The sequence below is a fragment of the Bos taurus genome, chromosome 22, assembly GCF_002263795.3.
Source record: "Bos taurus isolate L1 Dominette 01449 registration number 42190680 breed Hereford chromosome 22, ARS-UCD2.0, whole genome shotgun sequence".
NCBI lineage: Eukaryota > Metazoa > Chordata > Mammalia > Artiodactyla > Bovidae > Bos > Bos taurus.
In genome coordinates this window covers 10,483,266-10,509,895 of record NC_037349.1, presented here as the reverse complement: position 1 = coordinate 10,509,895, position 26,630 = coordinate 10,483,266, and the positions used below count along the sequence as shown (strand labels likewise).

General features: G+C 42.0%; 1 protein-coding gene and 1 non-coding gene across 9 annotated transcripts in view; one reads left to right on the top strand and one right to left on the bottom strand.

The window, feature by feature from the left end:
* MLH1 (mutL homolog 1) overlaps positions 1-26,630 on the top strand; it is a 93,167-nt gene that overhangs the window by 41,108 nt on the left and 25,429 nt on the right. The window lies entirely within an intron of this gene.
* Positions 17,273-17,345, bottom strand: TRNAY-GUA (transfer RNA tyrosine (anticodon GUA)). The gene has a single exon. It is a non-coding gene; the product is annotated as a tRNA-Tyr (tRNA).

The window sequence follows — 26,630 nt, the reverse complement described above, 5'->3', positions numbered from 1 at the left end:
GTGTGTGTGCGCGCACGTGCGAGTGCGTCTGTTAGTTGCTCTGTCAGTCCAACTCTTTGTGACCTCGTGGACTGTAGCCCACCAGGCTCCTCTGTCTATGGAATTCTCCTGGCAAGAATACTGGAGTGGGTTGCCATTTCCTTCTCCAGTAATGAATGCTCCCCTCCATATATATATATATTTTTTTTTTTTAATTAAAAAATTTTTATATTGGAGTCTAGTTAACAATGTTGTGTTAGTTTCAGGTGTACAGCAAAGCCGTTTACATTACATCCCACTAAAGTGTAGGAGGTTCCTTTTTCTCTATACCCTCACCAGTATTTATTGTTGGTACATTTTTTGATGGCTGTTTTGACTGGTGTGAGACAATAGCTCATTATAGCTTTGATTTGTATTTCTAAGCAATACATATCTATATATATGGAGATATATATATATATCTTCTTGTGTATTTGTATATATATGGATATATATATCTCCTTTTTCAAATTCTTTCCCAATTTAGGTTATTACAGCGTATTGAGCAGAGTTCTTTGTGCTATACAGTAGGTCCTTGTTGGTTGGTTGTTTTATATACAGCAGTATGTACACGTCATTCCCAAACTCTCAGCCTGTCCTCCCCCCAGTCCTTCCCCTTGGCACCTGTAAGTTTGTTCCCTCAGTTTGTAAGTCTGTTTCTGTTTTGTAAATAAGTTTATATCATTTTTTTAAACATTCTGAATATAAATGATATCATACCATATTTGTTTTTCTCCATCTGACTTAGTATGCTCATTTCCAGGTCCATTCTTGTCCCTGAAAATGGCATTATTTCATTCATTTTAATGGCTGAGTAGTTTTTTGGGGCTCCAAAATCACTGCAGATGGTGACTGCAGCCATGAAATTAAAAGACGCATACTCCTTGAAAGAAAAGTTATGACCAACCTAGATAGCATATTCAAAAGCAGAGACATTACTTTGCAAACAAAGATCCGTCTAGTCAAGGCTATGGTTTTTCCAGTGGTCATGTATGGGTGTGAGAGTTGGACTGTGAAGAAGGCTGAGTGCAGAAGAATTGATGCTTTTGAACTGTGGTGTTGGAGAAGACTCTTGAGAGTCCCTTGGACCGCAAGGAGATCCATCCAGTCCATTCTGAAGGAGATCAGCCCTGGGTGTTCTTTGGAAGGACTGATGCTAAAGCTGAAACTCCAGTACTTTGGCCACCTCATGCGAAGAGTTGACTCATTGGAAAAGACTCTGATGCTGGGAGGGATTGGGGGCAGGAGGAGAAGGGGACGACAGAGGATGAGATGGATGGATAGCATCACCGACTCGATGGACATGAGTTTGGGTGAACTCCGGGAGTTGGTGATGGACAGGGAGGCCTGGCGTGCTGTGATTCATGGGGTCGCAGAGAGTCAGACACGACTGAACGACTGAACTGAACTGAGTATTCTGTTGTGTGTGTGTGTGTGTGTGTGTATACATCACATCTGTATCCATTCATTTGTTGATGTTTAGGTTGCTTCCATGTCTTGTCTGTTGTAAACAGCACTGTAGTAAGCATTATGATGCATGCATCCTTTTGAACCATGTTTTTCTCTGGATATATGCCCAGGAGTGGGATTACTGGCTCATATGGGAGCTCTGTTTTTAATTTCTTAAGGAACCTCTTTTTGTTTCTTAAGGGCTTCCCTGATAGCTCAACTGGTAAAGAATCCATCTTCAATGCAGGAGACCCTGGTGCGATCCCTGGGTCGAGAAGATCTCCTGGAGAAGGGACAGGCTACCCACTCCAGTATTCTTGGGCTTCCCTGGTGGCTCAGCTGGTACAGAATCCACCTGCAATGCAGGAGACCTGGGTTTGATCCCTGGGTTGGGAAGATCCCCTGGAGAAGGGGATGGCTGCCCACTCCAGTATTCTGGCCTATACAGTCCATGGGATTGCAAAGAGTTGGACACGACTGAGCAACTTTCACTTTCAAGGAACCTGCATACTGTTCTCCGTAGTGGCTGTGCCACTTTGCATTCCCACCAAAGTGTGGGAGGGTCCTTTTTGTCCACACCCTCTCCATCATTTATGGTTTGTAGACTTGATGATGACCATTTTGACTGGTTTGAGGCAATGGCTCATTATAGTTTTGATTTGCATTTCTAATAGTGATGTTGAGTGTCTTTTCATGTGCCTCTTGGCCATCTGTATGTGTTCTTTGGAGAAATATCTATTTAGGTCTTCTGCCCACTTTTTGATTGGGGATTTGGGTTTTTGATACTGACTCTCATGAGCTGTTAATTTTGGAGATTAATCCGTTGTTGGTTACATCATTTGCAAATATTTCCTCCTGTTCTGTAATTTGTCTCTTTTGCTTATGGTTTCCTTTGCTTTGCAAAGACTTTTGAGTTTGATTAAGTCCCATTTGTTTGTTTTTATTTCTATTACTCTAGGAGATGGGTCGAAATATACATTGCTCTGATTTATGTCAGAGTGTTTTGCGTATGTTTTCCTTTAAGAGTATATTATATAGTATCCAGTCTTACTTTAAGGTTTTTAATCCATTTTAAATTTATTTTAGCATATGATGTTAAAGAATGTTCTAACTTCAGTTTTTTACATGTAACTCTCTAGTTTTCCCAGGACTGTTTATTGAAGAGACTGTCTTTTTTCTCTGTTGTGTAGTCTTGCCTCTTTTGTCTCAGATAATTGACCATAGGTACATGGGTTTATTTCTGGGCTTTCTCTCCTGTTCCATTGATCTATATTTTTGTGCCGATACTATATTGTTTTGATGACTGGTTTTATAGTATAGTCTGGAGCAGCTCCATTTTTCTTTTTCAAGGTTGCTTTGGCTATTTGAGATCTTTTGTGTCTTCATACAAATTTTAAGATTTTTTGTTGTTGTTGTTCTAGTTCTGTGAAAACGCCATTGGTAATTTGGGAGGGATTACATTGATTCCGTAGATTACCTTGGGTAGGATAGTCGTTTTTACAGTACTTATTCTTCCAATCCAAGAATATGGTGTATCTTTCTGTTTGTCATCTTTGGTTTCTTTCATCAGCATCTTACAGTTTGTGGAGTACAGGTCTTTTGCCTCCTTAGGTTTATTCCTCGGTTTTTGTTTCTGTTTTTTTGATGCAGTGGTAAATGGGATTGTTGCTTTAATTTCTCTTTCTGATTTTTTTGTTGTTAATGTAAAGAAGTACAACAGGTTTTGGGTGTTTATTTTGTGCTCTGCAACTTTACTGAATTCATTGATGAGCTCTAGTAGTTCTCTGGTAGCATCTTTAGGATTTTCTGTGTATAGTATCATGTCACCTGTAAACAATGGCCGTTTTACTATTTCTTTTCCAATTTGGAGTCCTTTTCTGTATATTTTTTCTTATTGCTGTGGCTATGACTTCCAAAACCATGTTGAATAAAAGTGGGGAGAGTAAACATCCTTGTCTTGTTCCTGACCTTAGAGGAAATGCTTTAGCTTTTCACCGTTGAGTACAGTGTTCGTAGTTTTGTCATATATGGCCTTTTATGTTGAGGTACATTCCCTCTAGGCCTACTTTCTGGAGAGTTTTTATTATAAATGTTTTGTTTTGTCAGAACCGTTTCTACGTCTGTTTAGATGATTGTGTTTTTTTTTTAAATGATGCATTTCTGGCTGTTATGTGTCTTCGTTGCTGTGGGCTTTCTCTAGTTGCAGCAAGTGGCAGCTGCCCTTCATTGTGGTGCGTGGGCCTCTCACTGCGGTGGCTTCTCTTGTTGCAGAGCATAGGCTGTTGGCACACTGGCTTCAGTAGCTGCGGTTCGTGGGCTCAGTCACTGCAGCTCTTGGGCTCTTGTGGCACACAGGCTTAGTTGCTTCTCAGCACGTGGGACCTTCCCGGACAAGGGATTGAACCTGTGTACCCTGCATTGGCAGGCGGATTCTAAACCACTGGACCACCAGGGAAGTCCTGATTATATGGTTTTTATTCTCCTATTTGTCAATGTGTATCACACTGATTGATTTGCAAATATTGAAAAATCCTTGTTTCCCTGGGATAAATCCCAATTAATCATGGTGGGATTAAGCTGCCACTTGGCAGCTCAAACAGGAAAGAATCTGCTGACAATGCAGGAGACTGGGGTTTGATCCCTGGGTCAGGAATATCTCCTGGAAAAGGGAATGACTACCCACTAAGGTATTCTTGCCTGGAGAATTTAGTGGACAGAGAGGAGCCTGGTGGGCTACAGTCCATGGGGTTGTGAAGAGTTGGACAGGACTGAGTGACTAGAGAGAGAGAGATGGTTCTTTTAATGTACTGTTGGATTCTGTTTGCTAGTATTTTCTGGATGACTTCTGCATTTATGTTCACCAATGATACTGGCCAGTACTTTTCTATTTTTGTGGTATGTCTGGTTTTGGTATCATAATGATGGTGTTTGGGGCTGTTTCTTCCTCTGCAGATTTTTGGGAAGAGTTTCAGAAGGATACGTGTTAACTCTTCTCAGAAGGATACGTGTTTGATAGAATTCACCAGTGAAGAATTCACCATTCATGTGATCCTGGACCTTTGTTTGTTGGGAGCTTTTTTATCACAGTTTCATTTTCAGTACTTGTGATTGGTCTGTTCATATTTTCTGTTTCGTCTTGGCTCAGTCTTGGGAGATTGTACTTTTCTCAGAATTTGTCCATTTCTTCTAGGTTGTCCATTTTATTTGCATATAGTTGCTACAAGTAGTCTCCCATGATCCTTTGTATTTCTGTGATGTCTGTAACTTTCTAACTTTTAAAAAATTATTTATTTATTTATTTTTCACGACATGGGTTTTCGCTGCTGTGTGCAGGCTTTCTCTAGTTGTGGTGGCTTCTCTCGTTGCAGAGCACAGGCTCTAGGCGTGCAGGCTTCAGCAGCTGCAGTGCGCGGGCTCAGTAGATGCTGCACACAGGCGCAGTGGTTGTGGTGCGCAGGTTCATTTGCCCCAAGGCTTGTGGGATCTTCCCAGACCACATGTTGATCCCCTGTGCCCTGCATTGGTGGGTGGATTCTTAACCACTGGACCACCAGAGAAGTCCCTCTGTTGTATCTTTTCCTTTTTTGTTTCTAATTTTATTGATTTAAACCTGCTCCCTCTTTTTCTGGATGAGTCTGGCTAAAGGTTTATCAGTTTTTAAAATTTTTTCAAAGAATCAGCTTTTAGCTTCATTGATCCTTTCCAGTGCTTCTCTATTTCATTTATTTCTGCTCTCGTTTTTATGATTTCTTTTCTTCTACTAACTATGGATTTTGTTTGATCTTTCTCTAGTTGCTTTAGGTTTAACGTTATGTTGTTTATTTGATATTTTCCTTCTTTCCTGAAGTAAGATTGTATTGCTATAACCTTCTGTCTTTGAACTGCTTTTGCTGTGTCCCATCAGTTTGGAATCACCATGCTTTCATTGTCATTTGTCTCTAGATATGTTTTGATTTCCTCTTTGATTTCTTCAGTGATCCATTGATTGTTTAGTAGCATATTATTTAGCCTTCATGTATTTGTGTTTTTTACAGTTTTTTTTCTCTTGTGGTTGATTTCTAATTTAATAGCATTGTCAACTTAAAAAAATGCACAACATGAGAGTTGCAAGTTAAGTTTTTTGGGGGCCAAATGAAAACTATAGCCTCGGAGACGACATTTCAGGTAGTTATGAGAAACTGCTCCAAATAGGTAGAGGGGGAAGGTCAGTATGTATGTGATTTTGGTGAATGGGGATTACATGCAGTCAGTCACATATTTTTGCAGAAGGTCTTGTGAGGGTTACTGATAGTCACAAGGAGCAGATGTCACCATGAAGGAATTTAGTGCTTTTCTAGATATGAGGAGATGCAAGAACTGGACTCATAAAATCAGCTCCTGAAAATACCTAATTATCTGAAGGCCTGTTCTGCCTGTTTTTCTAGAGAACAGAGTGTCTCATTCCTGATGCTCCATCCTGAACTCCCTTCCAGGGGTGTTGAAGGTCAGCAGCACATGATTTAATCCTTGTAGAGGCAGATGGCAAGTGCCCATGGCAAGTGCTGTTTTGTAGTTGACAGGCCCCTTCATGGTAATAAATTCATTCCATGGTGCTAGGAAGGTGCACTCCTAGATGGTGAAGATTTTGATGATAGACTACTCAGTGTGGTCTTATGAATGGTAATTAAAGATCTCTGGACCACTCATCTCATCTTCTAGTTTTTTTTGGTCCAAGAAAAAAATTCCCTCTTATTGCATCTTCCCATATCTAGAATTACACTATTACAGTCATTGATCGCATACAGAATTATATATTTGATCAACTGCTTCAAGTTGCCTCAGTATGTTAGTCATTAAGTCGTGTTTGACTTTTTGTGACCCCATGGACTGTAGCTGGCCGGCCTCCTCTGTCCATGGGATTTCCCAGGCAAGAATACTGGAGTGGGTTGCCATTTCTTTCTCCAGGGAGGTCTTCCCAACCTGGGGATCAAACTCTGGTCTCCTGCGTTAAAAGTGGATTCTTTATCATCTGAGCCACCAAGCCACCAGGGAAGCCATCATTATTTTTTTGGAGGCTCAGTTGCACATTTGGTAATACAAAAAATACTAATCTTGTAAAACAGGCAAAATGCCAATAATATAGCTAATAACTTTAATAGAGTTGTAAGTAAATATTTAAGCCAAGAGCTTCCCACACCAAACTGATTTTTGAAGAGCTCGTCAAGACTAGGGTGTGGGTCAACTTAAAGCACAATTCTGATTTTTCATATGGTTCCTTAAATGTGTTGTATGAGAGGATTCATCAGGTATGAAACACAGCATTCAGTTTGAATTATGGTACAGGTGTGTCCCTGAGATGCTGTAAGGACATTACAGGTCATATAAATTTTTGCTTTTCTCATCATATAGACCTCGGAGTTCAACAGGCTTATACCCCAGTTACTGTCATTTAAAGCCTGTTGAGTAAATGTTGTTAAGGCTTTGATATGACCGATTACATTCTGCAGTCCTATTGAAGGCACAAAAATAGTTGTTAAGTGGTCATACGAGTGGCATACAGATCTCTAGATTGCTTGGGGTCATCTCTGAATTGTTATGTATATGACTTATGGCCATGGCACTCATATGGTACATTTTCCTATCCATCCCAGTGGAAGCCAAGGCCATAAATCAGTACCACAAATCCACTGAGTTCCATTACTTGCAACCCAGTGACTCTCTGGTGGTCTGACTCAGTTCCATACCAATCATTGTCTCTAAGGGTAATTATATGTAGGCATTGTTCATAAGGCACCCAGCCAAATTTCCTACTGTTACTAGGCTTAGTTTGATTCACACTTAGTATGATTTAATTGTTCCCAACATAGAGAAGCTTTTAAACTTAAATGACAATATAAATCCATCCCATAATTGTGGAAGGTTTCCTCTTAATAGATGACAAGTTATAGCTTTTGATTGAGACTTAGCTCGTTGTTCTGATTGAGTTTGATGCTAAAGGAAAATTTGTATCTGTGGCCAGGGTCAGAGTGGGTATTATTTATTTCATGAGTAGCCTGAACAGGACTGGTCTTGCTTCTAAAATAAATTTCCTTAGGGCTATCCAATCAGAGCCTTGGAAGGGAGAAATCTACCAGGGTAAGCCAGAAGTAGTAGACACAGGTAATTCACCACAAACCCAGTAAGTAGATTGATTTTTAAAATTAGCAAAGAATCGTGCCCATGATAGGAAAACATTTGATTCATATGCAAAGGTCCAGGAAGTCAGGAAAACTATAAATGATCATATGTGTCAGTTCCATCATCTTGGGTAAACTGTCTGCTTCGCATGTCGCCTTCTCATCCTGGTGTGAGTACATTTTCTCCTTTATTTGAGCATTGTTTTAAGGTGAATTTGAGGTCAGCAGTCCTCTCTACAGACCAGTGTGTCTCAGGGCCACTTTTTAAGTGGAAAATGTAAATCCAACAATCAGTTTCCTTTGGTTTTGCTGCACATGAGCTAGTTAAGAGTGCCTGGTGAGGGCCTCTCCATCTGGGTTGTAGTGAGTCCTTTAAATGACATCTTTTCCAATATACATAATCTGGTTGCACATCATGGAATATCTGATCTTCATCCAAAAATAGATGACTATGATAAACTTCAGAAACAAGCTTAAAATGCTCTTTTAGGAGTTCAGTTAAGCGTTTGCAATAATATAACATGTTCCCTTTTAATAATATATGTTCATAAAATCCTTCATCTAGTCTCATTGGTCTCCCAGTGATCATTTCAAAAGGATACAAAGGCTGTTTCCCAAAGGGAATTGATCTTAGGTTGAGGAAGACCAGTGGAAGGGCCTTTGGCCAAGGTAAGGAATAAGTTTCTACGATTTTAGCCGATTAGTATTTACTTATTTATTTTTTCCAATTGATTTTTAATTGTTCCATTTGTACTTTCTACTAGCCTAGAGGCCTGGGGGTGGTAAGTACAGTGGAAATGCTTCATAATTAGCCCAGTTTTGCAAATTTTCTTGACAAGTTGTCCAATAAAATGGGTTCCCCATCACTATATATTTCTACAGGGACTCCCCAAATGGGAATCACCCTAGTATTCATTTGCTTACCAACTGTGCAGTGGCTCTTCTGCATGGAAATGCCTCAACCCAATGTGAAAGCATGCAAATTATAATAAGTACACGCTGGTAACCTTGAGAGGGGCCATTTGGATAAATTCAATCTGCCAAATTTCAGAAGAGCCAGAAGGTAATGGCAAACTTCCCTGAGAACTATGTAATGGCTTTCCTAAGTTGTATTTTGGACATTTGGTGCACCTAGAATAAATTTTCCAAGTTACAGTGAAGGAGCGCTTCCAAAAATACTGTTTTACCCCACCCTTACTGTCTTATCTGAGTTCCAGTGAGTTAGCTTATGAATTTATTGTAAAATGGGGTATTAGAAAAATACAGCTTTCCATTTGGGCCTATCCGGAGCCCTTTGTTGGAGCCAAAACTCACTCCTTTTTGTTTTCATGTTTCTTCTCCTTTTGGTGCTGTTCTTAAAAATTTAGCAGGGTGTCAGCAAGGTTACTGGGAGGCTGAAAAGAGAAACCCACTGTTAGTTGACTTACCATTTTGCAGAGCTGCCGTCTTGGCAATGTGATCAGCTATGGAGTTCCCTTTGGCTTCTGTGGTGTCCGGCTCTGAATGACCTGATACCTTAATGATAGCTAATGCACTTGGTAGAAGAATTGCATCCAGTAATTCTGCATCTTGTCCCCTGAGGCTGCCCTGAGGAAGTTAAAAATCCTGTTTCCAAAGCATGCCAAAATCATGTGCTACCCCAAAAGCTTTGTGGCTGTTGGTGTAAATATTACAGGATTTCCCTTGCCAAGTGGCAGGCTCTTGTTAGTGCTATTAATTCAGCTTCTTAGGCAGAAGAGATATTAGGTAAGGGACCATTCTTAAGGATTGGTACTGGAGAAACAGCAACATAACTAGTACCAGTACATAACTGGTACTTTCCATGAGGTTCTCACAGATATGAACCATCAGTGAATGATATAAAATCAGGATTATCCATAGGGCTTTCTTGGAGATTGGTCCTGGGAGATAACAGATTGTCAGGTAAAACAATACAATTATGTTTTTCATCATTAACATCTAATTCCTCTGGAGCAAGGTGGCTAGATGAAGCTTGTTGCGTCTGTGAAGAATTATATTTGGTGAGAGCAAGATAGTCTCATGGGAAGTTAATCGACTTGCTGAATAACATTGTTTGTGATGAAAGTTTAACAAGACTTCCACAGGGCGAGGAACAAAGATGGTCTGAGAGTGACTCATGATTATCTCCACTGTGGTCGGACACAGCACAGCTGTCCCTGTGACAGCCTGGAGGAGAGGGGAGAGGCCCCTGGCTACTGAACCTAGCTTGGCTGTAATAGCCTACTGGCTGGCAGTGAGGCTGTGGTGCTGGGCTAGTGCTCCCAGTGCAGTCCCCTTGTTTTCGTGAACAAAGAGGAGGAAGGGTAGGTCATAATTTCAGTGCCCCAGGGCGGGGCCTTGGCCAGAAGTTGATTGTTTTTTTTTTTTAAGATCTTCATGGCTTCAAAATGTTCTGCATTTCAGCAAAGAGGTTCAGGTTGGTCTTGTTTGAATACATTATATACTAGTTAAGAAATGAAGGGTGGTGTCATCTGCGTATCTGACGTTATTGATATTTATCCCAGCAATCTTGATTCCAGCTTGTGCTTCTTCCAGCCCAGCGTTTCTCATGATATACGCTGCATATAAGTTAAATAAGCAGGGTGACAATATACAGCCTTGACGTACTCCTTTCTTGATTTGGAACCAGTCTGTTGTTCCATGTCCAGTTCTGACTGTTGCTTCCTGACCTGCATACAGGTTTCTCAAGAGGCAGATCAGGTGGTCTGGTATTCCCGTCTCTTTCAGAATTTTCCACAGTTTATTGTGATCCACACAGTCAAAGGCTTTGGCTTAGTCAATAAAGCAGAAATAGATGTTTTCCTGGAACTCTCTTGCTTTTTCGATGATCCAGTGGATTTTTGCAATTTAATCTCTGGTTCTTCTGCCTTTTCTAAAACCAGCTTGAACATTTGGAAGTTCACAGTTCACGTATTGCTGAAGCCTGGCTTGGAGAATTGTGAGCATTACTTTACTAGCATGTGAGATGAGTGCAGTTGTGCGGTACTTTGAGCATTCTTTGGCATTGCTTTTCTTTGGGATTGGAATGAAAACTGACCTCTTCCAGTCCTAAAAAAGCCTCTTGATGAAAGTGAAAGAGGAGAGTGAAAAAGTTGGCTTAAAGCTCAACATTCAGAAAACAAAGATCATGGCATCTGGTCCCATCACTTCATGGCAAATAGATGGGCAAACAGTGGAAACAGTGTCAGACTTTATTTTTGGGGGCTCCAAAATCACTGCAGATGGTGACTGCAGCCATGAAATTAAAAGACGCTTACTCCTTGGAAGGAAAATTATGACTAACCTAGATAGCATATTCAAAAGCAGAGACATTACTTTGCCAACAGAGGTCCGTCTAGTCAAGGCTATGGTTTTTCCTGTGGTCATGTATGGATGTGAGAGTTGGACTGTGAAGAAGGCTGAGCACCGAAGAATGGATGCTTTTGAACTGTGGTGTTGGAGAAGACTCTTGAGAGTCCCTTGGACTGCAAGGAGATCCAACCGGTCCATTCTGAAGGAGATCAGCCCTGGGTGTTCATTGGAAGGACTGATGCTAAAGCTGAAACTCCAGTACTTTGGCCACCTCATGCGAAGAGTTGACTCATTGGAAAAGACCCTGATGCTGGGAGGGATTGGGGGCAGGAGGAGAAGGGGACGACAGAGGATGAGATGGCTGGATGGCATCACTGACTCGATGGACGTGAGTCTGAGTGAACTCCGGGAGTTGGTGATGGACAGGGAGGCCTGGCGTGCTGCGATTCATGGGGTCGCAAACAGTCGGACATGACTGAGTGACTGAACTGAACTGACTGAAAAGATGAAGGAAAAAGTTGGAATTCAATTCCTACAGTAGCTTAAAAGTCCTAAAAATCCCTTAATTGTCTTTTTGTCTTTGGGACAGTTAAGGTTAGGATGTCTTTCAGTCTACCCAGATCAATTAAAAGTCCTTCTTTAGATACCCTGTGTTCTAAATATTTTATACTAGTCTTACAGTATTGCAGTTTTTCTTTGGACATTTTATGTCTCTTTAAGGCTAGCTTCTGGAGAAAATACAGGGTGTTTTGTTGACTGTTTATCGAAGATTTGAACACAGCAACAAATAGTCTACATACTGTATCAAACCTGACTTCTGAGGACAATCCAGATCATCTAGATCGGCTTTTATTATCTGAGAGAGGTAGATGAGGCTTTCAGTATAGCCCTGTGGCGTACAGTCCATGGATATTGCCGTTCATTTGAAGTGAAGGCAAAAAAAAAAAAATACTGATCATCAGGATGTATAGGGATTCTGAAAAATGCACCACAGAGATCTATCACCAAAAGAAATCACTGTTTACAGGAAGGTATAGGAATTTGGCACTACAGAATGTTGAGGGATAATATTAATAATAGCATTGATAGATCTCAAGTCCTGTACAAATCTCTAGCCTTTGCCATTTGGTTTTCTTAACCAGCAAAATGGGAGTTATTACAGGGGCTGGAGGCTGGAGGAGAAGGGGATGACAGAGGACGAGATGGTTGGATGGCATCACTGACTCAATGGACAAGAGTTTGAGCAAACTCCGGGAGATGGTGAAGGACAGGAAAGCCTGGTGTGCTGCAGTCCATGGGGTCATAAAGAGTCAGACACGACTGAGTGACTGAACACCAACAACAAGGACTGGTGCAAGGCACAATAAGGCCTTTCTCAGTGTGGTCTCATAGTAAGGGTTTTGTTCCTTCTGTGGCTTCCTGCCTTAATGGATATTGGCAAATACTGGGCAGGGGCTTTTCCTTTTCTGTAGTAATTTTGATGGCAGATGCAGAATGTATTCTTCCAATGTCGGTAAAATGAAGTGCCCGTAATTCTTAAGGTACTAAGCCGAGCAGTTTGTCTTGTTCGGTGTCATCCTCATCAGGAGTCACAGACATATCTGATTGGTCCTTCAGATCTAGATACATTTCTCCCTTAGGAGTAAAGGAAATATGGGCTTCGTAAGCTTCTAATAGGTCTCTGCCTGTCAAGTGAACAGGAGCACTTTATACTAGAAAAAAGGAGTGTCTTCCTTTAAGTTCCCCTAAGTAGAATTCTAAAGGTAGTGGTTTAAGTCTTAATAGCGACTGAGCGACTTCACTTTCACTTTTCACTTTCATGCATTGGAGAAGGAACTGGCAACCCACTCCAGTGTTCTTGCCTGGAGAATCCCAGGGACGGGGGTGCCTGGTGGGCTGCCGTCTGTGGGGTCACACAGAGTCGGACACGACTGAAGTGACTTAGCAGCAGCAGCAGCGCATTAGAAATGCCTACCATCTGTATTGAGGTATTACTCTTGAGGGACAGAGCCTTTAATTTTCATGGAGTTCAAAAGTGAAAAGATGGCCCTAGTATCTCTTAAAGCTTTGTTTCTCTTTGTATAATCATTTCTACTTTTCCCAGGTTGTTAAGAGAAGGGGAAAGACTCACCACATTCCCTTGGAGCAGCCCTATTCTAGTTTAACTTGAAATTCTGGCCTAAAATCCAGTTTTCCTTCTAGGCTTCTTTTACTTAACTTACAGTTCCTTTTCTGATATTTTGGTTTTCTGCAGTAACAGCAAACTTTTTGTTTCTCTCAGTTGGAAATTACATGGAGGTTGGTTAACCTTCAACTGCTGTTGGGAACTTAATAGTGCAATTGAAGTTTCATGATTTTTGTAGATATCCCCCTTTGTTTTTAGTGGTTTTGAAAAGTTGATCAGCCAGTGTAACAAGGGCATTTGTATGTAATGTGGGCCAACTTAGATTGTGTCTTTTGCCCAGAGTAGCCAAATCCTCATCTAAGCAAAGGATCATTTTAGTGGTTAGAGAATGATTCAGGTGTCAAGTCAGAATATTGCTTAAAAGTTTTTTAAATCTCTCATAATAATCTGGAATTCATTCATCTGGTCTTTGCCTGTACTGTTGAATCTTTATCCAGTCTACAGTTTTTGAAAAAAGCTCTGGGATAAGTTCGAGGGGTTTCTGAGCTAAATCCTTGCATTTATTGCGAGCTTGTGAACTGTGTGATTCAAAATCCATTAAGGAGTGTTTCTCTGTCCATTCATTCTCTGCTTTGCTTTGAGAAACTAATAAACTGTATTAATTTAGATCTGAAAACCCGAGCTCGTAGGTCTGGATGGTTAACTCAGATTCGTTGTTGTTGGAGTCACTAAATTGTGTCTGACTCTTTGCTCTCCCATGGACTGTAGCTCCCAGGCTTCTCTTTCCATGGAATTTCCCAGGCAAAAATACTGGAATGAGTTGCCATTTCCTTCTCCAGGGTATCTTCTCCACCCAGGGATTGAACCTGAGTCTCATGCATTGGCAGGTTGATTCTTAACCACTGAGCTGCCAGGGAAGCCCTTAGATTCCTTAGCAAATCCCAGTGGATCCTGACTTGGATCAGGAAATTCCTTAGCTAAGGCTCTAAGGTTCTATTTGGGTCCAGGGTATGTATGTGAGCACCGAGGATGGGTCACCTCTCTAATAGGTTTCTCCTTAAAGGGAGCTGTAATCACTTCTGATTTTTTTATCCTCCTTTTCTGAGGAAAGGGGAGCAGCAGGAGGCAGAAGAGTTGGAAGAGAAAGAGTGAGTGTCTGGGCCAGGCTATTCAGATAGAAGAACAGAGGGGGAGAGAGAGTCAGCACTAGTGGCTTTTTTTAGTTCTGATATAATTTCAAGCACTTTTCTGTTTGTTTCCTGCGAAGAAGTTATTGTTTCATTTCTTCTTTTAGAAGCTTCTAAATAACCAATCAGAGTGAGATTTCCGTTCAGTCTGTCTGATCTTACAGCTGGCTTTTCTAACTGTGCATGCAAAAATATCAGTTTTGGACTATCAAAAGAACCCCAATTTGACCATTTTAGGTTGAGATCTCCTTTAGATATAGTCTGCCCATTTCACTAAGTACTTTCAAATATGAACTTTATATGTGTTGTACATGAATCTGGCTTGGGTGTTCGTTGGAGGTTTGTTTTCTGATGCCCCTCGTTTCTGTGTTTGAGTCTATTTCTCATTTTAAGTTGAATTTGTCAGGGGTAAAATTTACTAATGAAGTTGTGTGGTGGGTCAGTGTGCTGTTTGTGAGCTTAACTCCTCTACTGCTGCTAAGTCACTTCAGTCGTGTCCGACTCTGTGCGACCCCATAGATGGCAGCCCACCAGGCTCCCTGTCCCTGGGATTCTCCAGGCAAGAATACTGGAGTGGGTTGCCATTTCCTTCTCCAATGCATGAAGGTGAAAAGTGAAAGTGAAGTCGCTCGGTCCTGTCCAACTCTGAGCAACCCCATGGACTGCAGCTTACCAGGCTCCTCCGTCCGTGGGATTTTCCAGGCGAGAGTCGTTTCAACCCTTTTCTTTATCTTGGTTTTTCTCCCTTGGACAGTCTAAGACCACCGTAGGTGCTTGGATCGCTGAATGGCCAATTTTTATTCATGACTCCTGGTGAGCAAATATTTCAGTTAATGATTAGTTTTCCCTGTGGGACCCTGCATGGTATGAGGATGCTGTCTCCACCATTCCTGTAAACTTTTCAGTCTCCTGAGAAAGTCATAACTGGCTGAGAGGAGTCTTATTCCTTTTCTTCGGAGCTCAGTATTTTTCTTGGGCGGAGGGGGGTAGGGCCACACGGGACTTTGTTTTTTTTTAATATACATTATTTAATTGGAAGGTAATTACTTTACAATATTGTATTGGTTTTGCCATACATCAGCATGAATCTGCCATGGGTGTTTCCCATCCTGAACCCCCCTCCCACTTCCCTCCCCATACCATCCCTCTGGGTCATCCCAGTGCATCAGCCCCAAGCATCCTGTATCATGCATTAAGCCTGGTCTGGCGATGCATTTCAGATATGATAATTTGCATGTTTCAATGCCATTCTCCCAAATCATCCCATCCTCACCCTCTCCCACAGAGTCCAGAAGACTGTTCTATACATCTGTGTCTCTTTTGCTGTCTCACATACAGGGTTATTGTTACTATCTTTCTAAATTCCATATATATGCGTTAGTATACTGTGTTGGTGTTTTTCTTTCTGGCTTATTTCACTCTGTATAATAGGCTCTGGTTTCATCCACCTCATTAGAACTGATTCAAATGTAATCTTTTTAATAGCTTAGTAATACTCCATTGTGTATATGTACCACAGCTTTCTTATCCATTCGTCTACTGATGGACATCTAGGTTGCTTCCATGTCCTGGCTATTATAAACAGTGCTGCGATGAACATTGGGGTACATGTGTCTCTTTCAGTTCTGGTTTCCTCGGTGTGTATGCCCAGCAGTGGGATTGCTGGATCATATGGCAGTGCTAGTTCCAGTTTTTTAAGGAATCTCCACACTGTTCTCCATAGTGGCTGTACTAGTTTGCATTCCCACCAACAGTGTAAGAGGGTTCCCTTTTCTCCACACCCTCTCCAGCATTTATTGCTTGTAGACTTTTGGATCGCAGCCATTCTGACTGGCTTGACATGGTACCTCATTGTGGTTTTTGATTTGCATTTCTTTGATAATGAGTGATATTGAGCATCTTTTCATGTGTTTGTTAGCCATCTATATGTCTTCTTTGGAGAAATGTCTGTTTAGTTCTTTGGCCCGTTTTTTGATTGGGTCGTTTATTTTTCTGGAACTGAGCTGCAGGAGTTGCTTGTATATTTTTGAGATTAATTCTTTGTCAGTTGCTTCATTTGCTATTATTTTCTCCTATTCTGAAGGCTGTCTTTTCACCTTGCTTAGAGTTTCCTTTGTTGTGCAGAAGCTTTTAAGTTTAATTAGGTCCCATTTGTTTATTTTTGCTTTTATTTCCAGTATTCTGGGAGGTGGGTCATAGAGGATCCTGCTGTGATTTATGTCAGAGAGTGTTTTGCCTATGTTCTCCTCTAGCAGTTTTATACTTTCTGGTCTTATGTTTAGATCTTTAATCCATTTTGAGTTTATTTTTGTGTATGGTGTTAGAAAGTGTTCTAGTTTCATTCTTTTACAAGTGGTTGACCAGTTTTCCCAGCACCACTTGTTAAAGAGATTGTCTTTTCTCCATTGTATATTCTTGCCTCCTTTGTCAAAGATAAGGTGTCCATAGGTGCGTGGGTTTATCTCTGGGCTTTCTATTTTGTTCCATTGATCTATATTTCTGTGTTTGTGCCAGTACCATACTCTCTTGATGACTGTGGCTTTGTAGTAGAGCCTGAAGTCAGGCAGGTTGATTCCTCCAGTTCCATTCTTTTTTCTCAAGATTGCTTTGGTTATTTGAGGTTTTTTGTATTTCCATACAAATTGTGAAATTATTTGTTCTAGCTCTGTGAAGAATACCATTGGTAGCTTGATAGGGATTGCATTGAATCTATAGATTGCTTTGGGTAGTATACTCATTTTCACTATATTGATAATTCTGATCCATGAACATGGTATATTTCTCCATGTTTCTCTCATTTCTATCATTTTTCCATGAGGACACATGTATTAGTGTCCTCTTTGATTTCTTTCACCAGTGTTTTCTAGTTTTCTGTATACAGGTCTTTAGTTTCTTTGAAAGTGAAGTTGCTCAGTCGTGTCCGACTCTTTGCAACCCTGTGGACTGTAGCCCACCAGCCTCCTCCGCCCATGGGATTCTCCCCGCAAGAATACTGGAGTGGGTTACCATTTCCTTCTCCAGGGGATCTTCCTGACCCAGGGATCGAACCCAGGTCTCCTGCATTACAGGCAGACGCTTTAACCTCTGAGCCACCAGGGAAACCCCCTTAGTTTCTTTAGGTAGATATATTCCTAAGTATTTTATTCTTTTCGTTGTAATGGTGAATGGAATTGTTTCCTTAATTTCTCTATTTTCTCATTATTAGTGTATAGGAATGCAAGGGATTTCTGTGTGTTGATTTTATATCCTGCAACTTTACTATATTCATTGATTAGCTCCAGTAATTTTCTGGTGGAGTCTTTAGGGTTTTCTATATAGAGGATCATGTCATCTGCAAACAGTGAGAGTTTTATTTCTTTTCCAATTTGGATTCCTTTTATTTCTTTTTCTGCTCTGATTGCTGTGGCCAAAACTTCCAAAACTATGTTGAATAGTAGTGGTGAAAGTGGGCACCCTTGTCTTGTTCCTGACTTTAGGGGAAATGCTTTCAGTTTTTCACCATTGAGGATAATGTTTGCTGAGGGTTTGCCATATATAGCTTTTATTATGTTGAGGTATGTTCCTTCTATTCCTGCTTTCTGGAGAGTTTTTATTATAAGTGGATGTTGAATTTTGTCAAAGGCTTTCTCTTTATCTGTTGAAATAATCATATGGCTTTTATTTTTCAATTTGTTAATGTGGTGTATTACATTGATTGATTTGCAGATATTGAAGAATCCTTGCATCCCTGGGATAAAGCCCACTTGGTCATGATGTATAATCTTTTTAATGTGTTGTTGGATTCTGATTGCTAGAATTTTGTTAAGGATTTTTGCATCTATGTTCATCAGTGATATTGGCCTGTAGTTTTCTTTTTTTGTGGCATCTTTGTCAGGTTTTGGTATTAGAGTGATCCCAACAGTTTCTATGAAGGCAGCCAAATTGAGGAAAAGTGTCGGATCAGCTTCTTGCCTACCCGTTCAGTCAAGACCACTCAGTCTCCTACAGCTGAGCAAAACCTGGTATCTTTCAACTGAGCCCCCCACCCCACCCTCCCAGTATCTTTCAACTGAGAGGGCAGGTACTCCTTATACACTGTCACATAACACTCAGAATCATCAGCCAGTGTGGGAGATCTGAGAACTGTAAGAGACTTACCTAAATTCATCTGGACTCCCCAAGGAGACAGAGGGGTACAAGGGGCCACTGCTAGTACCGAGGCTCTAGTTCCTCATAAAATTCAGGCAAAGGAGGGAAGTCCACTCTGGGTCACTTTGTTGGTTGCCATAAAACTGTCAAATGCACAACATGAGAGTTGCGAGTTAAGTTTTATTTGGGGCAAAATGAGGACTATAGCCTGGGAGATAGCATTTCAGGTAGTTCTGAGAAATTGCTCCAAAGAGGTAGTGGGGAAGGTTAAGATATATGTGACTTTGGTGAAGGGGAAGTACATGAAATCCAGTTATTTTTGCAGAAGGTCTCCTGAGGGTTACTCCTAGTCATGAGGAGCAGATGTTACCATGAAGGAATTTAGTGCTTTTCTAGATATGAGGAGATGCAAGAATTGGGCTCATAAAATGAGTTCCTGAACATAATCTAACTCTCTGAAACATGTTATGCCAGTTTTTCCCCAGCACAAAGTGCCTCATTCCTGATCTCCACCCCTTACTTCCTTCAGTTCAGTTCAGTCGCTCAGTCGTGTCTGACTCTTTGCGACCCCATGAATTGCAGCATGCTAGGCCTCCCTGTCCATCACCAACTCCCGGAGTTCACTCAGATTCACGTCCATCAAGTCAGTGATGCATCCAGCCATCTCATCCTCTGTCGTCCCCTTCTCCTCCTGCCCCCAATCCCTCCCAGCATCAGGGTCTTTTCCAATGAGTCAACTCTTCACATGAGGTGGCCAAAGTACTGGAGTTTCAGCTTTAGCATCATTCCTTCCAAAGAAATCCCAGGGCTGATCTCCTTCAGAATGGACCGATTGGATCTCCTTGCAGTCCAAGGGACTCTCAAGAGTCTTCTCCAACACCACAGTTCAAAAGCATCAATTCTTCGGCGCACAGCTTTCTTCACAGTCCAACTCTCACATCCATACATGACCACTGGAAAAACCATAGCCTTGACTAGACAGACCTTTGTTGGCAAAGTAATGTCTGTGCTTTTGAATATGCTATCTAGGTTGGTCATAACTTTTCTTCCAAGGAGTAAGCCTCTTTTAATTTCATGGCTGCAATCACCATCTGCAGTGATTTTGGAGCCCAAAAAAATAAAGTCTGATACTGTTTCCACTGTTTGCCCATCTATTTGCCATGAAGTGATGGGACCAGATGCCATGATCTTTGTTTTCTGAATGTTGAGCTTCAAGCCAACTTTTTCACTCTCCACTTTCACTTTCATCAAGAGGCTTTTTGGTTCCTCTTCACTTTCTGCCATAAGGGTGGTGTCATCTGCATATCTGAGGTTATTGATATTTGTCCCAGCAGTCTTGATTCCAGCTTGTGCTTCTTCCAGCCCCGCGTTTCTCATGATGTACTCTGCATATAAGTTAAATAAGCAGGGTGACAATATACAGCCTTGATGTACTCCTTTTCCTATTTGGAACCAGTCTGTTGTTCCATGTCCAGTTCTAACTGTTGATTCCTGACCTGCGTATAGGTTGTCAAGAGGCAGGTCAGGTGATCTGGTATTCTCATCTCTTTCAGAATTTTCCACAGTTTATTGTGAGCCACACAGTCAAAGGCTTTGGCTTAGTCAATAAAGCAGAAATAGATGTTTTACTGGAAGTCTCTTGCTTTTTCGGTGATCCAGCGGATGTTGGCAATTTGATCTCTGGTTCCTCTGCCTTTTCTAAAACCAGCTTGAACATCTGGAAGTTCACGCTTCACGTATTGCTGAAGCCTGGCTTGGAGAATTTTGAGCATTACTTCACTAGCGTGTGAGATGAGTGCAATTGTGCGGTAGTTTGAGCATTCTTTGGCATTGCCTTTCTTTGGGATTGGAATGCAAACTGACCTTTTCCAGTCCTGTGGCCACTGCTGAGTTTTCCAAATTTGCTGGCATATTTTCTGCAGCACTTTCACAGCATCGTCTTTCAGGATTTGAAATAGCTCAACTGGAATTCCATCACCTCCACTAGCTTTGTTCATAGTGATGCTTTCTAAGGCCCACTTGACTTCACATTCCAGGATGTCTGGCTGTAGATGAGAGATCACACCATCGTCATTATCTTGGTAGTGAAGATCTTTTTTACTTCCTTCAGGGGATGTTGAAGGTCAGCAACTGCAGCCACACGTGACTTAATCCTTACAGAGGTGGATGGCAAGTGCCCGTTTGTAGTTGATAGCATTGTGGTCAGAAAAGATGCTTGATATGATTACAGTTTTCTTAAATTTGCCAAGGCCTTTGGTGGCCCAGCCTGTGATCATTCCTGGAGAATGTTCCTTGTGCATGTGAGAAGAATGTGTGTTCTGCAGCATTTGGATGGAATGCTCTGTAAGTATCAGTTACTCTAATGTGTCATTTAAGGTCTGTTTACCTTGTTGATTTTCTGTCTGAATAATTTTTCCATTGATGAAAGTGGGGTGTTAATGTCCCCCACTATTATTGTGTTATTGTTGATTTTTCCTTCTATGGTTGTTATTATTTGCCTTATAAAGGTGCTGGTATGTTGGGTACATATTTATTCACAATTGATACAGCCTTTTCTTGGGTTGACCCCTTAATTGTTTTGTAGTGCTCTTCTTTCTTTGTCTTTTGTAACAGTCTTTATTTTAAAGTCCCTTTTGTCTGATACCAATATAAAATATTGATATAAATATTGATACCCTGGCTTACTTTCCATGGAATACCTTTTTCTGTCCCCTCACTTTGTATGTGTCCCTAGATCTGAAGTGGGTCTCTGGTAGACAGCATATATGTAGTCTTGTTTTGTATCAATTCAGACTGCTTGATATATCAGTCTCTATATAGACAAGATTTTAAATTGCTGGTGTTTTAATTTCAAATGCATTTCCAATATCCTGTATTTGTCCAATATCCTTTCTCACAGTTACTGGTTTTGATATTACATCTGCAAGCATCTGATTTCCTACCTTTTATTTTAGGTTTGCCTTTCCTAGTGAGCTTTTCTGTTAATGATTTTGTTTCTAGTTGTGGCCTTTTCTGTCTAGAGAAGTTCCTTAAGCATTTGTTGCAAAGCTGGTCTGATGGTCCTGAATTCTCTTAGCTTTTGTGTGTCTGTAAAGTTTTTGATTTCTCTGTTGAATCTGAGTAAGAGCCTTGCTGAGTAGACTACCCTTCATTGTTGTAGGTTCTTCCCCTTCTTCACTTTATATATCGTGCCACTCCCTTCTGGCCTGCATTGTTTCTGCTGAGAAGTCAGCTGATAATCTTATAGGAGTTCCCTTGTTTGTTTGTTGTTTTTCCTTTATTGCTTTTTAATATTTTTTTCTTTGTCTTTGTTTTTGTCCATTTGGTTACTTTGTCTTGGTATGTTCCACCTCATGTTTATGCTGCCTGGGACTGTCTGCTTCCTGGACAGGGGTGATTGTTTCCTTTCCCATGTTAGGGAAGTTTTCAATTATTATCTCTTCAAATACTTTCTCAGGTCTTTTATATGTTTCTTTTCCTTTCAGGATCCCTATAATGTGAATATTGATGCATTTAATGTTGTCCCAGAAGTTTCTTAGACCTCATCTGTTTCATTCTTTTTTCTTTATTCTGTTCTTTGGCAGTAATTTCCACTATTCTGTCTTCTAACTCACTTACCTGTTTTCAGCTCACTGTTCTTCTGCTTCAGTTATTCTGTTATTGATTCCTTCTAGTGTATTTTTCATTTCAGTTATTCTGTTGTTCATCTCTGTTCTTTAGTTCTTCTAGGTCTTTGTTAAGCATTTCTTGTGTCTTGACCTGTGCCTTCATTTTTTTCCCAGATCATCTTTGCTGTCTTTACTCTTTTTCCTCCAGTAGCTTGCCTGCCTCCACTTCACTTACTTGTTCTTCTGGGTTTTTATCTTGTTAATTCATCTGGGATACATTGGTCTACTGTAATTTTGTCTACCTTCCTGTGATTTTGGTTTCCACTTTGCAAGCTGCAGGGTTATAATTCTTTTTGCTTCTGTCCACCCCCTGGTGGATGAAGCTGTCTAAGAGGCTTGTCAGGCTTCCTAATGGGAGGAGCTGGTTCTTGCCCCTTCGTGGGAGGAGCTGGTTCTTGCCCGCTAGTGAGTGGAACTGGAAGTTGTTCCTCTGGTAGGCAGGACCACGTCAGGGGCTGCGTTTATTGAGCAGCTATGTGCTCAGGAGGATTTTAAGCAGTTTATCCCAACCTGTTGGTTGCTTAGCCTGAGGCATCCCAGCACTGGAGCCGACAGGCTGTTGGGTGGGACCAGGTCTTAATGAGAAAATGGCCCCCTTCCAAGAGGGCTCACACTGGCGCCTCCTGTGTCCTTGTCCCCACAGTGAACCACAACTGCCCCTACCTCTCCCGGAGACCCTCCAATACTGGCAGGTACTTTGGGGCCAGTCTCTTATGAGGTCATTACTTTTTTCCCCTGGATCTTTATATCCTTGAGATCCTGTGTGCACCCTCCAAGAGTGGGGTTTCTGTTTCCCCCAGTCCTGTGGAATTCCTGTGATCAAACCCTCATGAACTTCAAAACCAGATTTTCTGGGGATTCCTACTCCCATTGCTAGACCCACAGGTTGGGAAGCCTGATGTGGGGTTCAGAACTTTCAGTCCTCTGGGAGAACTTCTGTGGTATAATTATTTTCCAGTCTGTGGGTTGCTGCCTGATTTGATTTCATCACTGTTGTGCCTCTCTCACTGTCTTGTTTTGGCTTTTTCTTTGGATGTAGGGTATCTTTTTTGATAGGTTCCAGTGGTTTTTGTCAGTGGTTGTTCAATAGTTGTGGTTTGGATGTTTCATTAAGAAGAGGTGAGCTCATGTTCTTCTCTGCCATCTCATCTCCTTGATTCCTTGTACTTCAGTTACTCCTTGGTGTAAGGAATGGCTGAGTCTGCAATCACTCCACCTTCCTTTGGAGTCTCCTTCAGCTTCTCCAGTTCCTGGGCAGCTGTGTGTGTTCGGTTCTCTGACAAGGGCTCCAGGCTCTGTCTCCAACACCTCGCCCTTACAAGACGCTAGTGGACCAGCTGCACTGCTACCTAGGCAGCGAGGGGGCGCTCTAGATCGTGAAGGCTTTTCATGAACAGAAATTCGTAGATTTAATGTCGGCAGATTTTATGAGTTTATTACATGTTGGATTTTTTTTTTTTTAATGAAGCATAGTTGATTTACAGTGTTGTGCTAATTTCTGCCGTGCAGCAAAGTGATTTGGCTATATATATATATATGTTTATTCTTTTTAAATATTCTTTTCCATTGTGGTTTATCATAAAATACTGAATATAGTTCTCTGTTCCGTACAGGAGGACTTTGGTGCTTACCCATTCTGTATGTAATAGCTCATGTTTACTCACCCCAGCCTATCACTGCACCCCTCCCCAGCCCCCTCCGTCTTGGCGATCACAAGCCTGTTCTCTGTATTCATGACTGCTTCACGGGTAGGTTCATGTGTGTCATGTTTCAGATCCCACATGTAAGTAATACCGTGAGTTAGTTTTCTCTTTGCCGCTGACTTCACCGAGTATGATAATTTCTAGTTGCATCCATGCTGCTGCACGTGGCATTACTTCATTCTTGTGTATGGCTGAGTAGTGTTCCATTTTGTGTGTCTTCTCTGTCCATTCATTTGTTGATAGATATTTGTTTCCATGTCTTGGCTATTGGAAATTGCGCTGCTGTGAACAAAAGGGTGCCATGTATCTTTCTGGATTAGAGTTTTGTGTGGATTTAGCTTCCCTGGTGGCTCAGATGGTAAGAAATCTGCCTGCAATTCAGGAGACCTGGGTTCGATCCCTGGGTGGGGAAGATCCCCTGGAGAAGGAAATGGCTCCCCACTCCACTATTCTTGCCTGGAGAATTCCATGGACAGAGAAGCCTCTTGGGCTGCAGTCCATGGGGTTGTAGAGAGTCGGACAGGACTGAGCATGTATGCATACACTGATGCAATAAGTCTCCACTCTTGACCACTGGAAGCAGAGTTGCTGGGTTCGGGGTTTGGCACACCTTGAAGGTAAGGTCCAGGATGTTTGTTAGAAGAGTCTGATATCTTGTTAACTTTCTGCTGGTCAGCCAATGATGTCCTTTGACTTTCAGCATAGATTGTACCTGATGAGAGGTTAATACATCTAAGCGTTGTCACAGGGTGAGCTTGGATACCTCATTAACAAGCAGGGCTGCTACTGCCCACAGCCAGCTTGGCCATCCCAGGGCCGCAGAGTCCATTTGTTTTGGAAAGTGAGCCACAGGTCTCTGATCCATTCCCAGCTTTTGGGTTAGGATTCCTAGTGGCTAATCCCGACCTCTTCATGCACATATAGGGTAAAGGGCTTTTCCATGTTTGCAAGCCCCACTGCTGGTGCTCTGCTAAACTAAGTCTTTAGAGTCTCAGAGGCCCTTTAGTTTACAGATGGTCCTTATTCTTTTGAAGGGGTTCCTTTCTCCTCCCTTTAGAGCCTCATATCGGAGTTTAGCTATAGGGCTGTCATTTAGAATCCAGATATGACAGAACCCAGCTGTCCCAAGAACGCCTTGGAGTTGTTTCTTGGTGGTTGGAGATGGTATGCACTAATTGCTGTTTGATCTATGGCCAGGGTTTGTTTGCCCCTGGGATCAAGACAAATCCTAAATATTGAACTCCTCGCTGTGAAATCTGAGCCTTCTTGGAGAGACTTTTATCCACTTTTTGCCAGAAAACTTAGGACCCTATCAGTATTTTGATCTGAATCACTACTTATCAATGTCATCAACAGATTGTAGCAGAGTTCTCTTCTCAAGGCTCAGTTCCCTTAATTCCCTTGCTAATGCATTTCCAAAAAGATGGAGGCCTTCCTGGAAACCCTGGGGAAGCACTGTCCAGGCATATTGGTTAGCCCCCAGGGTGTCAGGGTCCCTCCATTCAAAGGCAAAAAGGCGTTGAGAATCTGGATGTTGGGGAATCCAGAAAAATTCATCTTTGAGGTCCAAAACAGAAATACTGAGTGTCCCCTCGCAGTTGGGTGAGGAGGGTGTGTGGGTTTGGCGCCAGTGGGTAAATAGGGATGACGGCCTCATTCACTACTGCTGAGTCTTACACCAACTGATACTGCCCGCTAGGCATCTGGACAGGAAGGATTGGGGTGGTGCAGGGGGACTGGCAGGATCTGATGAGTCATGTTTTAGGAATTTGCTGAGCAGTAGTTGGAGTCCCCTCAGGGCCTCAGGCTTCCGAGGATATTGTGTCTTCCAGGGGTGTTTTCCTCGGGCCTTAAATCTTATGTTTTATTGGGGGAGCACATTTTGCCCTTCTTGGCATTGAGGTATCCCAAACTACAGGATCTACTTGTCAAATTTCCTAAAGGATGTTGTGGGGGATATTTTGATGCCCACCAGGTGGGTCATCTGGGATTGCTCACATACGCATTCTCTGTTTGGATTCTTTACCTCCTTGGACTTCATCTTGTCCTAAGATTATGTAGCAGATCTCACCCGAGGAGGAGGACTGGGCATTCTGGCATGTACAGAAAGGAGTGAGTAGTAACAATAGACCCGACGTTGCAGGCAAGGGGGAAATGTAAATCACCTTACCTTTAGCTGGCCAAGCCAGAACAGAGCAGGTATCTCCAGTGTCCACAGGAAACTCTGTTTTCTTACCTGCCACATCGAAGAAGGCTCTCTGGAGTAAAGAGGGTGGATCAGGTGGGACGTGGAACCGGCCAGGCACCTGAGCCTGTCAGTTGGGGTGTGGAAATCGCTCACAGGGAACTGGGGCCAGTCAGTGTCACCCCTCTGGCATCCCACAGGAAGGTGCTCAGGACAGCCCCCCTCCCAGTGCCCCCCTTTCTGACAAAAGGCGTGACTGGTTCAGGCCCAGGTGGTTTCTTGGTGGTGCGTCCAGCCTTCTCAGCCCTCCATGGTCCCCTTGAGGTGGTAGGTGAGTCGGAGCTGCCAAAAGCTGTGTTTTCTGTATTAGCCTCTTATCTTGATTGGCCTCCTCCATTAAGTCTAAGTTGTTATAGACCTTTACAGTGGGGTTTGGGCCCAGCCTCAAGTTTTTGTCATTTTCTCTGGATATCTGGAGTAGCCTGAGTGATAAAATGCACAGCCAGTAATGTCTCGCTTAAGACTCAGGGTCTGTATTGGTGTCCTTTCTGAGTGTCTCCGTCACTGGCTCAGGAAGACTGCTGGGGTTTCATCTTTTTCCTGTGTAACCTCTCAGGCCTTATAATAACTCACAGGCTTTGGCACACCTTTTCATTCCTTCTGATAGACAAGTAATGTAATGTCTCATCCTAGCCTGGCC